This window comes from Mus pahari, chromosome 10, assembly GCF_900095145.1.
Source record: "Mus pahari chromosome 10, PAHARI_EIJ_v1.1, whole genome shotgun sequence".
NCBI classification, from domain to species: domain Eukaryota; kingdom Metazoa; phylum Chordata; class Mammalia; order Rodentia; family Muridae; genus Mus; species Mus pahari.
The window spans coordinates 62,635,516-62,650,570 of record NC_034599.1 but is presented as its reverse complement, the minus strand read 5'-3'; positions in this window follow the sequence as shown (position 1 = coordinate 62,650,570).

Genomic DNA, 15,055 nt, shown 5'->3' with positions numbered 1-15,055 from the left:
ACTATTGAAACAGCGGTCTCCAAGAAATTGGAATTTCCCCAGAATCTTGAGTTGTCGTTACTGGGGAAACAGATTCCCTTTGGAGATTGTTCGTCGCATTATTAAACGAATTGAGACATGTGTAGTTTTTGCAACTCCAGAGACTTTTTTTTTTTTTTTTTTTTTTTTTTTTTGAGCTTAAGAGAGAAACAGTGCAACTCAGTTGAAAATTCCAGCAGCTGGCATGCCTTTCAATTTAGAGATGGACTGCAAATAGTTTAAGAAAGAACATGCCCAAGAGCGCACGTGAGCCAGTGAGGTGAGGGACTAGTCCGCAAAGCATCTGTCTGGCCGTCTGGCTCATGCATCATTCAGACATCCCTCCCCTCCCTCACCAGCTTGCTGCTGTACAACCCCGCCTTAGCCCCGCCTCAGCCCCGCCTCTGCTGTCTATATCCCGTGCTGCCTGTTGGTCGTCCCCTGCAACTGATCACTTTCCGATGTTAATCTTGCTTTAGCTTTTTCAGTTTCTACTCTCCTGTCTCAGTGAAAGAAAAAAACAAAAAACAAAACAAAACAAAACAAAACAAACGGCTGAAGTCCTGGTGTCAACAAGAAAGAGCAGGAAGTTGTCTCCAGGAAGCAGATTCCGCATAGTTTTGACAACTTTTCAGACTCCCTTGTAAGAGAGAAACTACAGTAGAGATACTGATCTTGTCAGTGATGAACAGGACCACGCTTCGACCTGGACTGCTCGACTCTGCCCAACTCTTGCTTCCTATTTTTGTTGTGGAGTTCTCTTGTAGAGAGATGGTACTTACAGCCTTTCTGCCAGGAAACAGCATTTATCCACGGTGGCACAGCACAGGTTCACAGAATTCACATGCAAAGGCCGAGCACCTTGAATAGCCTTCCTGGATTTCTCTTTACATTTTAGTCTTTTTGTATCCTTTCTATGGTAACATATATTCTGACTCAGAGATCTTTGTCACAGTGTCCTGACTGTCCTGCAGGAGGTGTAGATACTGTTTATTGCAGTTGCCCTCCTTTTGTTTCTAGAAAGGCCCTTATCACATTTGACAGGGACCTGGAGGAGGCCTGAAGATGGGACACTGGACCTCTTTCTTTCTTTCTTTCTTTCTTTCTTTCTTTCTTTCTTTCTTTCTTTCTTTCTTTCTTTCTTTTTTAAAGATTAAATAAAATCTATTTTTGAAAGAAAGTGTATTATCATAAATGTAAAAGGTAGAGAGATTTTCCTCCTTGCTGCTGGACAATCTGTCTCTTTTTTTTCTTTTTTTTTAATTTATTATTTTCTTTGTTTACATTTCAAATGCTATCCCGAAAGTTCCCTATACCCCACCCCCGCCCCTGCTCCCCTACCCACCCATTCCCACTACTTGGCCCTGGCATTCCCCTGTGCTGGGTCATATAAAGTTTGCAAGACCAAGGGGTCTGTCTTCCCAGTGATGGCCAATTAGGCCATCTTCTGCTACATATGCAGCTAGAGACACAAGCTCAGGGGGTACTGGTTAGTTCATATTATTGTTGCACCTACAGGGTTGCAGCCCCCTTCAGCTCCTTGGGTACTTTCTCTAGTTCCTCCATTGGGTGTCNGACCTCTTTCTTTGTGACTCTTTTCAATGTGACCACTTGGAACCAATCTTTTCTTAATTTTCACTAGTACCTGTCTCTTGAATTCATCTTTTGAGGACAGATACCCAGTACAGCTTGGGACAGCTGCCAGAGCCTACATGCAGTCTGACTACTGGTAATAATTTTGGCCAAGTTGGGACAGAAGAAAACACCCATTTGGGGTGTCAGCCACTAGCCGGAAGATGACCCAGAATGGAGGAGAGCGACTGAGTGACCCAGATAATTTCTAAAGTCATTTTACTCCAGGAACTTCTCCCACTCCAACAGGAGTCATCTGGTTTTTACCTCAATTTGATGAAACAGAGAAATGAGTATTTGAACTTTGTTTTTGCACTCTCAAGAAACTGACTCTGGGTAAGTTTCTCCCGGATCACTGGGACTGGGGCTTTGTCTCCCTTTCCTTGGTCTGTGTGGGAATGGAGGGGGCGGTTGAGGGGAGGGGGCAGGTCTTTTAAACCACTTGAGTGACAAAACCATTTGGTTTTGTCTTTCAGAGTTTTTCTGAACCACTGAACGTTTGTTGAACCTTCTAGTCTATTGTAGCATTTCTAGGTCAGGCCTTGACAATGTGGAAGGTATTTTGAACCAATTTTGAGTTCTTTTGAACTATCTAGGCATCTGCTATGTGACAGTAAAGCCTGAGATGTGTTGATAGTCTGGGGTTCTGGTGAGTCACATAAGTTCTGATGAATCAGCAGCAGCAGGAAACCAAGGCTGTTGAAAAGATCTCTGGTAGGATGTGTTCTCTACCACCTCCCTGCACACACACACACACACACACACACACACACACACACACACACACGCGCACACACACACATACACACAGGCATGCACGCACACACACGCACACAGGCATGCACGCACACACACACACACACTCACACACGCACGCATGCATGCATGCATGCATACATACACACACGCACACACGCACGCCTTAGTTCTTGGGACATAAACAATCTAGGCTGAGTCTTACTCTTTCAGTTGCACCATGCCAGACTGACAAAGTCAGGACAGCTTTCCTCACCTGTGCAAGTGCCAGCAGTTAGTCTAGTCTGTTTGGGGAGTGAGGTTCCTCCCCTGATAGAGGTACAGGCTTCAGAGCAAGAGCAAGGTCAGCAGGAGCCTGGGATGCCTCCTTCCCTACATATGCAGACAGTCGGTGCTGATGCCTTTTGTTTTGATACTTCAACATGGTGGAGAATTGCCTCTATCTTTGTAAGGGTTTGCAAGGTTTTGGGGTTTTGGTTCTGGTTGTGGAGTTTTTTTGGTTTTTGTTTTGTTCTTGTTGTTGGGGTTTTTGTTTTTTGTTTTTGTTTGGTTTTTGTTGGTTTGTTTTGGCACAGATATCCTCCATGAGTTTTGACTGAACAGTCTCCATGGTCTGCGAGGCACCTTCTTCTGCCTATGGGCATGCAGTGATGGTTGCTTGTAAGTTAGCTATGGCTCATTGTTTTAAGTTTGAATAGCTCAAACTCAAGTTACACAGCCTCAGATGCCCTTCTACATTACCTCTTCACGTTGCTGTTGGTCTAAGATTAGTTGTCCTTGAACCATCGCTGTGGATTCAGGTGCTGGCACAATATTCTCTGGGGGTTTCTTGCCCCAAAGCTTCTTGCTTTCTGCTTAATCGTTTCTTTGGACTCGTGGAGTCCTACTGGCAGGATTATATGCATCAATGTATTTTTATTTTACCAATCAGTAGGAGGAGGAGGTAGGCACAAGGCACCTAGCTTCTGGATCTGGACACTGAGCCCCTCCATTCTCGTCATGAAATAGAGCCAAATCATGTGTTGCATACCAAGCCTGGAAGCCATCAACACTACCAATTGCAAGAGGAGGCTCAGCAAGGGGCTCATCCTGTGTCATGGTCAGACAGATTCAGCATTACCTCTTATTGGAACTCTAATCTCAAGACTCTCATCTCAGTTCTTTTCGTTTTCATGTTGGTTACCTTCTGCAGGTTTGTAAAGTTGCCTAGAGCTATGTCCTAGCCGTTTAATAAATGGAAAGTTTCTCCCTGTCCCCTCTCCTAGATCATGTTCAGAAAAGCATTAGGGTTGCTTCCTACACCTGGATGCATCTCTCCCCTTGTCAGTCCACCCTCTAGGCCTCAGCTGTTAGAAACAGGGTCATCTCAGCATAGGATGCAACTGAGAAATGGTTGAGCTATGAAATTCAAGCCTGTTTCATCCAGATCCAGCAATGCGCGCGCGCGCGCGCACACACACACACACACACACACACACATACTTGCTATCTAGACAGTGGCACATGAATCTTTGGGCAGCTGGTATAAATGCCTCAGTGAACACGGGTCTAGGTCTGCTCATATCGATTGGTACCCTGGTTACAAGGCCAAATAAAGCCCATTGAATTAGTGTGGTATTTGGGATTTTGGTATAATGTAATATGTTACTCCAAGAGCCATTTTGATCACAAGCACATGGTGTCCATGGGCCTGTGGGACACCTGCCCAGGTTCCACTCAGTATGTCTTCCAGTCAACTGAGTCACAGGACCACCATGATCAGCTCCTGCGATTGTACTTCCAGTCCCTCTTCCACTGTGATCTTGTTAGAGTAGAAATAAAGGTCCATCCTAGTTGGGCAGGTCAATCACCTGGCTAAAGACCATGTGGAGGGAGGCCACGCTAAGGAGGTAGGCAGAATACTCACTTGTTTAATGGGACCGTTCACTCTTCCTTCTCATAGCCCCTACCCCTAGCGGAGCAGCGCACTGGGCTGCAGCCATACGGCTTTGTAAGTCTGCGAGCTCTTCTAAAATTTTCAGGGAAATACAACTTCTCTTTTTCTTCCTAAGCATCATTTCGCTAATGCTCTGGGCTGCCCCAACATTTGGGGCCTCCTTACTCTTTTTCTAAAACTCCCCTCTCTGTCCACACTGTGTCTGACCTTCCTGATGGCATGAACAGTATGGCTTGGAGTCCTTCTCCCCTCCATTCTTCCCCCGACCCCCGGGGAATTGATGAAACTTACAGCTTGCCTATCCTGGGGGCTTCCTTTTAAGCTCTATTAAAATTCACCTCCCATTTCCATTTCTGTCCATTCTTAAGTTCTGTACTAATAGACTAAGAATCCCAAGAGTTCCAGTTTCCCCTGTATCTGCTGGTGAGCACAAAAAGACTCTGAAATTCTGCTAATAACTGGTGTAAGCATGAAAAGCCTGCTTGGACTCTCTTGGTGATCCCCAGTGAGAGTCCTAGCTAACCATCCAGAACTCTCTGTAAACCCTCAACTGCTTCTAGAGACTGACAGGGTAAAACCTCCAGAGGCACTGAAGACAGCATGGTTGCAAACCTCTGGACATTTCATGTCTAGCATCTCGTTCATGAGTGTATTGTAAATGCACCAAAATTACTAACTACACTTGTCATGTCTAACTAAGTGTGTCTGTCTGTCTGTCTGTCTGTCTGTCTGTCTGTCTGTCTGTCTGTGGGACAGCGTTTGGACTGCATTGATATATAGGAGCTGTTGCTTATGGTTTTTCTCTTCCTTTTTTCAACATATTTTTATTGATTCTTTGGGAATTTCACATCATACACCCTGATCACATCCACCTCCCATTCCTTCTGTGTCTGCCTGGACCCCTTGTGACCTCCCCTACAACAGGAAAAAAAAAAAGCAACCCACAAATCCAATTTGTGTTACTACAGTGTGGCTGCTTTCAGTTTTTAAAGTTAGCAAAAATAGAGCGTTTAACTGTAGAATTTGAGACTGAAGAAAAACTGATTACAGAGGACTTTACTTCAGCAAAAGCTGACTAAAAAGTGAACTGATGCAATAAATTAGTTAATATTAGTTATTAATAACTAAGGTTATTAACAAAATGTTAATTCTAAATTTCCATTCAGGAAAGGTTTGAGTTTGGCACTTTCAAATGTGAATTCTGGAAACTGGGACCAAGAAAAACTTCTTGTCGTGGGATTTATAGAGAGATCACTAAAACTCTGTTTAAAAGATGACTGGCTTGGGGCTAGAGAAGTGGCTCAGTGGTTAAGAGCACTGACTGCTCTTCAGAGGTCCTGAGTTCAATTCTGAGCAACAGCATGGTGGCTCACAACCATCTGTAATGGGATCTGATGCCCTCTTCTGGTGTGTCTGAAAAGTGACAGTGCACTCACATAAGTAAATCTTTTTTTTAAAAAAAATGAGTGAATTGTTAAAATAGGCTTTTATTAGATGCTCTGAAACTTCTAAACTGATTTTTGCTAATAAACACAATATGAATTTAAAAGATTAACTTTAGGTTCAGCCTTTAAGTGTAGGTACTTTTGTGTTATTTCTGGACTTGAGCCCATATGACTCGGTACATGTTTTGTCTTCTTATGCTTTACTATTTGCATTAGAATGATAAAATTTTAGCCACATGATTCTCTGTTAATACGTGATATTTTTATTATAAATAATGTAGTATAACATCTAATGTGTGTGTGCATTGTAAAATTATCAAAATTTTGATTTTTTAAAAATTTTCTGCTGATTTTAGTTGGGGTATTTGACTATGTCAGAAACTGTTTCTTCTTTTTTAACCTGTATAGGTGTGGCATATGTGCATATCAAACAACCCTGTACAATGGAGCCCAGAAGAGGGCCTTGAATCTCCTGGAATGAATTACAGATGTTTAGAAGTAGCTGCTGAAAAACAAAAAAAAAGAAAAAAGAAAAAAAAAAAAGAAGTAGCTGCTGGAAATCAAACTCAAGTCTTCTGAGCAGCCAGTCCTCTTAACCACTGAGATGTCTCTCCAGCCTGAGAAACTGTGCCTTAACAAAATCAAAATTCATTTATTGATATTAAAATCTTTCATAGAAACACCTTAAAAGCAACTATTGAAAGTGATTTTGATACAATTAATGCCCTATGTCAGTGATTCTCAAACTTCCTGATGCTGCGACCCTTTACTGCTTGTATGTGAACCTGCATGTGGGGAGACTGGCCTGGAGACATGGAGGAGTAAGGTCTCGGTTCCTAAGAGCATCAGAAATGTGCGGTTTCCAATGGTCCCTGTTGGCATCATAACCAGCAGCTTGAGGACCACTGCCCAATGTAACCCTAAGGGGAGGGAGAGACTGGGGAGGCAGAGGCAGGAGGATCTCTGAGAGTGAATCCAGACTGATCTAAATCCTGAGTGCCAGGACAGCCAGGGCTGTGTAGACAGACCATCTCCAAAAACCAAACCAAACCAAACCAAAAACAATATGCCTCTGACTAAAAATATGTAGACTTGTGTGTCTGAACTCTACTTACTATGCAAAAATTTACAAAATTAAAGACATTAGTTTATCCCATGCAAAGTGACTAGTAATTGTTCTGTTTGCCATGGGATGTGTTTTAACTGGGGTGTTGAAACATAAAATGGCCAATGAATTTCTTTTGCAAACATCTTACATCCATCTAAACATCTTACATCCATCTCTTCATGTATGTGTGTGGGTAGGGTGAGCGTGTGTGTGTGTGTGTGTGTGTGTGTGTGTGTGTACACGCGTGCGTGCATGTGCAGTGCGCATGTGCGGTGCGGGGACTGCCACAGTGCATAGGCAGGAGTCAGAGGACAGCTTGGAGGAGGTTCGTCTTCCACCACGTGGACTTGGGGATGGCACAGGGTCTCAGGATTTGTGACATTGTGACAGGCTTATCTGCTGGGCCATCTTTTGCCCTTTAAATCTTTGTGTGCTCATGCTTTTATTTCTCCTGGCACTATCATCCTTTTGGCACTCTGACATGACATTTATGATGCTCATGGCTGAGAACTGAAAATATACTATTTCGTATGGGGTCCTATTCATATTTATCCCAGGGTGTATGTGGCCCGCAGGCTACAGGTTGGGCATATCATAAGATAAATTTCTTGACCATCAGTAAATTTTAATTACATGGGGTTGGAGAGATGGCTCAGCAAGGTTCAATTCCCTGTACCTCCAAGGCAGCTCACAACTGTAACTCCAATCTCGGGGCCATTTGACCTCTATCAGCACTAGGTATACACTGTGGTGCACATACACACATTCTGCCAAGACACCTAGACACATCAGAGTAAAGACAGGTGGCCTTCTGAGGTAAGCACACCTGTATGCACCCGACGCAGCACCCCAAGTTCCTAGGAGGGCCCCGTTTCTCACATCTCACTGCCCACATTTGCTGCCCCCCTTCATTCCCAGCTGAAGATCCTTAGGACATGGACAAAATCAAGGAGTCACTGTGCTTCTTAGACAAGCCAGAGAGACTGTGCACGCATGGTCAAAGGCCTGATGAGGAGGTTGCAAACACATGGAAGAGGACAGTGGATCCATAGACATCTGGAGAATCAAGCAGGCCATGATCTTATGACAACATTCAGGAGGCAGAGGCAAGTGTATCTCTGAGCTCAAGTCCAGCCTGGTCTACAGAGTGAGCTCCAGGACAGCCAGGGCTACACAGAGAAACCCTGTCCTGAAAAATCCAAAAACAAAACAAAACATAAAACACAAACATTGTGAACTGGTCCTCCCACCCTTCCCCAGATCTTTGACAATAAGCTCCAGGAAGAAGCACTCTTTCCCCTTCTGGTGAAAGTGTGTATATGTGCTGTGTGCCTGTGAGTACACGTGTATGCGTGTACATCAATGTTAGGAAGAGTAGAGGTCTGCACTGGATGTCTTCCTCAATCATTCTCCACATCAGTTTTCGAGGGGGTGGTGTCTTTCATCAAACCTGGAACCTGCCAATTTGTCAAGACAAGCTGACTAGTGAGCCCCACGTTTCCTCCGGTCTCTTCCTCCTCGGTGCTGGGAGAACAGGCACAGGCCACCATGACACCTGGCCCCTTAACATGAATGCTGGAGACCCAAAGTCGGGTTCTCATGCTGGCCCAGCAAGCACTTTACTGAGCTATCTCTGCAGCTAGGAGAAGGTTTTCAAGAGTGTCTTCTACACCATCAGAATGCAGGGTTCTGGCCCTGAGTGCGTAGCTAAAGGTTTCAGACTGAACACATGCCCCCATCCTTTGAGGCCTTCAGCTCACAACTCCTTAACTTATGGGTTTTGTTTTGACCTCTGCCCAGCCTTCTGGGACATGGGAAATGACTATAACCCTGGTTGCACTTGAGATGTGTGCTTTGTCAGGGTAAGCATGCCTATTTATGTTGAATGAATGAATGAATGAATGAATGACAACCTAAAGTGGGGAAGGGAAGGGAAGAAGAGGAGGCCTGCTGATATGAGGGTACATTTTCTTTCTTTTTTTTTTTTTTTGTTTGTTTTTTTGTTTTTTTTTCATTTTTTTTTCATTTTTTTTATTATTTTCTTTATTTACATTTCAAATGCTATCCCGAAAGTTTCCTATACCCCTCCCCCCACCTCTGCTCCCCTACCCACCCACTCCCACTACTTGGCCCAGGCCTTGCCTTGTGCTGGGTCATATAAAGTTTGCAAGACCAAGGGGCCTCTCTTCCCAATGATGGCCGATTAGGCCATCTTCTGCTACATATGCAGCTAGAGACACAAACTCAGGGGGTACTGGTTAGTTCATATTGTTGTTCCACCTACAGGGTTGCAGCCCCCTTCAGTTCCTTGGGTACTTTCTCTAGCTCCTCCATTGGGGACCCTGTGTTCCATCCTAATAGCTGGCTGTGAGCATCCACTTCTGTGTTTGCCAGGCACTGGCATAGCCTCACAAGAGGCCGCAATATCAGGGTCCCTTCAGCAGAATCTTGCTGACATGAGCATTAGTATCTAGGTTTGGTGGCTGATGATGGGATGGACTCCCGAATGGGGTAGTCTCTGGATAGTCCATCCTTTCATNTTAGCTCTAAATTTTGACTCTGTACCTATATCCTTTCATGAGTATTTTGTTCCTTATTCTAAGGAGGAATGAAGTATCCACCCAGTGGTCATCCTTCTTGGTTTTTTTCTGTTTTGCATAATGTATCTTGGGTATTCTAAGTTTCTGGGCTAATACCTGCTTATCAGTGAGTGCATATCTAGTGACTTCTTTTGTGATTGGGTTACCTCACTAAGGATGATATCCTCCAGATACATCCATTTGGAGGGTGCATTTTCTGAAGCTATGGGGATATAGTGTCTATGGAGACACACACTTCTTAGATTTGGGACACACCAGAAGCCAGGAAAACCGTGAGCATCGCTGCATAGCTGACCTAAGTTCTGTCAACTCAGCTAGGAATACCCCTGCCTTAATCCTGGAGACAGCACTTAGATCTTCCATTAAAACGATCGACCTGCAAAAGTCACTTGACTATGACACTATCAAGTCATGGGATTGCTCCTCTTGACTCGAATGCAAACCCACGATTCAGAAATGAAGGGTAAGAAGGGTTTAGAACGAAAAGCCTGTACCACAGCTCTGACTTCTTCAAGTCTCTCTGCCCTCAAAGACTCTGAGGGAAAAAGCCAATGTGCTTAGTTGGAAAGATAGCCCTGAAGGAAAGGACTTTCTCATATTATGAGGGCTGCCTATTCTTGCTAAGCCCAAGGAAGAGATTCTCTCCAGAGCTTTTAAAGATGCTGTTAAAAATGGAAACCTGGAGGCGATGAACAGAAAAGTGTAGTACCGGTGAGGACCCTCCTTTGGAAATGTCCCTCAACTGACAATAGCTGTAACGTGTGGATACAGACTTCTGAGTCCTGGCAGCCTTCTCCAACACAGATCCAAACCCTTCCTGTGCAAAACCCAGGGCTGACAGGTATATGCATCTGTTTTATAGGTCTCGTGGCACCACCTGGTGGCGACATTAGAAAATTGTGCTGGAGGTAATAGCCTGACACAAGCAGGCCTAAAGACCACAGAGCCCAGAGCCGTAGAGTGAAAAGCAGAGGCATTAAAGAGGAACCTTGAAAGAAGAGGTGATGCGGGATTTGTATTGTTTTTTACAAGTGCTATCGTGTCTTTGTATTAATAAGCTTAGGATGTGATGCGTCTATGAAAGAGTCATTTGTGAGGATTTGATACGGGCCAGTTTTCATGAGCTATCTATGAAATATTACTACATTGTGATTCGAATCTGATGATCACAGTTTTACAGCCACATGGCAGGTGGTATAGGAACCTCACCCCTAGATCTGCAAGATATCCTTTCAAGAGCAGAAAAATGTGATTGTTAAAGGCAAATAATACCCTCTGATGACACAAGCTGCCAAAGGTGGGGGTCCGGGGTGGGGGGTCCTTCCATTGAGCACTTCCGTCAGGCACATTTGTTCTAACACAGTGGACAGTATTTCTTACCTGCCCTCCCGAAAGATCACATGAGTAGCATTTGACAATGCCAGGGGCTTTGACAGTTAGTCACACCGTATTCCTCTGTGTGTATCTGGCCCTCTCCTCTGTCTTTCCTCTCCTTCTCCCTTCCTCCCACCTTTCCCCTCTCCCTTTCGCCCTCTCTCTTTTCCCTCTCTTCCTCTCTCTTCAACCCTCATTCCAAAAGCTGCTGTCCGTACCTGCTGTCATAGTTCGGGGGGGGGGGGTTGTTTGCTTGTTTGCTGTTTTTGTTCTTGTTTATTTGGGTGTTTTTTTTTTTTTTGAGCTCCATGGGCCATCTTTTCTTACAATAGTCTTTCATACATATGAAAAGGCTGTGATTTCATCCCAAAAGTTTCCCCAGGAAAAGATTCCTCAGGGAATGGTGAGCATGCATTGCTCTTCCAGAGGAGCTGAGTCCGACTCCCAGGGTCTGTATCAGGTGGTTCGTAACTGCCTTTAATGCCAGTTTCTGGGCATCTGACACCTTTAACCTCTTCAGGCATCCACACTCGTGTGCACATCCCTCCCTACCTCTCACACATGTGATGAAAAATAAAATATGTTTTAAAAATAAAGAGAAGGCTCTGCTCCATCCTTTCCTCCACCTAGTAAGCTGACAGTTTTCAGCTTCCTCATTTTTCCTAATGTTCCCCCTCCATCATGGTTGTGACTGGAAGCTGGATGCAGTGCTCCAGGGAACATCTGGAAGCTGGATGCAGTGCTCCAGGGAACATCTGGAAGCTGGATGTAGTGCTCCAGGGAACATCTGGAAGCTGGATGCAGTGCTCCAGGGAACATCTACCCAGAGCAATAGGATATGTAACTCTCCAGACACTGTGAAATATAGAATGAATGTGCATTTGAATGTGCACTGGGGCTAGGGAGATGCCTCACTGTACTCATCTTGCAGAGGACCTGAGTTCAGATTCCAGCACCCACATAGGGTTGAGTGCTTCTATCCATTGAGACTTTCTCTGCTGTCAGATTTATCAGGTCTTTTTTTTTTTAATGTATGCGAGTATTTTTGCCTGCATGTGTGTCTGTGCACTATGTATGTACCCATCAAGGTCAAAGGAAGGTGTGCAATCCCCTAGAACTGGACTTAAAGTGTTGAGGAGCCACCATGTGGGTGCTGAGAATCAAACATGGGTCCTCTGGAAAAGCACCCAGTGCTTTTAACCACTGAGCTGTCTCTCCATCCCCTGGTAGGAAAGTTTAGGCTTATATTATCACACCAGGAAAATTACCTTTTGTTCAAAAAATTAGGTCAAAACCCTTAAAATTAAATGCCAAAGTGGCTCCATTTAGTTGTATATCAAATTGCTAACTATACTAGAGAAAAATAATTCAAGTAAAATTTGAAAGTACTATAATAAAAGCAGGCAAAATTCTGCATGAGTATAAAAGATCTCAAATCTATTGAGTTAATCTGTTACTAGTAAAGTGGTAGACAGAGTGATTTTGAAAATATTTGGCCATATAATAAGACAACCATAGACTAGGATAGAATATTTCTGGGTAGGAATTTGGAGAGAGGTAATATGAAGTGCCTGTGGTTTGGACTTGGACTGAAGACACAACATAAAATCAATATTATTTGTTGACGTCTACTGATGTATATATACCAAAGGGCATAGAAACGATGATAGCCCATACATGGAGTGCCCAGAGTTGGTTTTTAAAAACACCATTTCTCACTAAAAGGCACCAAGGTCACTTAGAAAAACAACTGGTTCCAGGAAAGCATGAGATGAGCCAGGGAAGTCTTCATATGCCAAAGGCAGGTGTTCACTTAAGACTCATGTGGAGGAGCCGGCCAGGACATGAAGGAGCTGGCCTGGAGAGGGACCCATCCATGGTCAGATGCAGGACCATTCAGGACCTAAATGAATGATGACCGTAATGGGTTCTAATGGACTGCATTTAAAAAGAATCAATTTGTGTAGCTACTATAAAATCAGGGGAGCAGGGAAGGGAAGAGGAAAGATCATTACAAAAGAATTTCTGTTAATACATGTAGAAAAAAATGCTTTGGAAAAATAATTACATTCCAGGGTCAGTGAGATGGCTCCATCCATGGATAAAGACAACTGCGGCCAAGCCTGATAGTGTGAGTTCAGTTCCCGGACCACACATGATGAAGGGAGAGAACCAACACACACATACACACAGACACACACATACACACACAATACACAGATAGACAGACAGACAGACAGAGATGCATGCACTCACATTAAAATGTAAATTAAAATTTTTAAAGAGCTACACTTTAATCATCAGTATAGTAATTCAGGAAAATACTATCAATAGATAACAAAGATACTGGCTAAAGTAAGAGAATCATAGGAAATGTACCCTTCCTGACAGGACGTGCATGTGATCTCAGAAGATCACCTACAGAATAGCGATGACAGGCCGGACGGTGGCAGTGCATGGCTTTAATTCTAGCACTCAGGAGACAGAGGCAGGCATTCTCTGTGAATTCAAGACCAGCCAAGTCCACAGAGTGAGTTCTAGAACAGCCTGGTCTACACAGAGAGTTCCAGGTCAGCCAGGGCTAACAGTGGAAGCTTGTCTGCAAAAAGAGAAAGAAACCCAATGATTGGATTTGGATGTTCATAGCTCAGTGGGATAGCTACCTAGCAACCAGGAGTATAGCTACCTAGTACTCATGAGGCCCTTAGATCAGCCCTTAGCACTACAAACAAATAAAAACAAACAAACAAAAACACAGCAAGCAGATACAAAGTGAATATTGGATTTTTTAAAGATTTTTTTTGATTATGTGAACATGCACACGTAAGTTCAGATATTCATGGAGGTCAGAGTCATCAGAGTCCCCTGAAGCCAGAGGGACAGACAGACTGTGAGCCACCTGATGTGGGTGTTGGGAACAGAACCCAGGTTCTCTGCAAGAGCAATATGCACTCAAGAGCTGAGCCATCTCTCTAGTCCCAAATTTTAAATTAACCAATGACAAAGAGCAGTTTGAGGTTTCATTTCTGAAATTTGAATATGATTGTAACTTGATTCTATTGAATCAAAATTAAGTTCTCACAGGTCCTATAGCATTGTGGCTCTTTTTCTCCTGAGATTCATGTTAAAGTTCAGAGAAATGAGCCAAGTGGTGGTGGCACAGCTCTTTAATTCTAGAACTTGGGAGGTAGAAGCAAATGGATCTCTGAGTTCAAGGCCAGCCTGGTCTACAGAGTGAGTTCCAGGGCAGCCAGGACTACCCAGAGAAAGCCTGTCTTGAAACGACAACAATAACAACAAAAATTGACTCCTTTAATCCCAGCATTCAGAAGCCAGAGGCAGACATGTCTCTGTGAGTAAGAAGCCAGACTGGTCTATATAGTGAATTCCAGGACAGCCAGAGATGCATATTAGAAAACACTTGTCTCAAAAAGACCATATGAAAGAGGAGGAAATAAGAGGAGGAGGAGGAGGAGGAGGAGAAAGAGGAAACACTTGTCTCAAAAAGACCATATGAAAGAGGAGGAAAGAGGAGGAGGAGGAGGAGGAGGAGGAGGAGGAGGGGGAGGGGGAGAAAGAGGAGGAGGAGAAGGAGGAGGAAGAGGAGGAGGAGAAGGGGAGGAAGGAGAGGAGGAGGAGGAAGAGAATGAGAAGGAGGAGGAGGGAGAGGAGAAGGAGGAAGAGGAGGAGGAGAAGGGGGGGGAGGAGGGGAGGGGGAGGAAGGGGATGAGGAGGAGGAGGAGAGAGAGGAGAAGGAGGAAGAGGAGGAGAAGGAGGAGGAGAGAGAGGAGAAGGAGGAAGAGGAGGAGAAGGAGGAGGAGGAAGAGGAGAAGGAGGAAGAGGAGGAGAAGGAGGAAGAGGAAGAGAAGGAGGAGGAGAAGGAGGAGGAAGAGGAGGAGGAGAAGGAAGAGGAAGAGGAAGAAGAGGAGGAGATGGAAGAGGAAGAGGAGGAGGAAGGAAGGCCCTGCTGGGGTTTACCATGTGTTACTTTAAAACATCCAAACATCCCACCCCAGCAGGCTGAGGTGCTAACTCCATCACATTCTTGCTCTTCACCTCCACTCTCTAGGCTTTGCTGCCCTTGGCTGACTACAAAACAAAATATACACAACTAAAAGCCTGACGCCTGAGAAATGGGCAAACTGGCTGCCCTAGTTTGGCTTCCGTTCCTGTGATAAAGGACTTG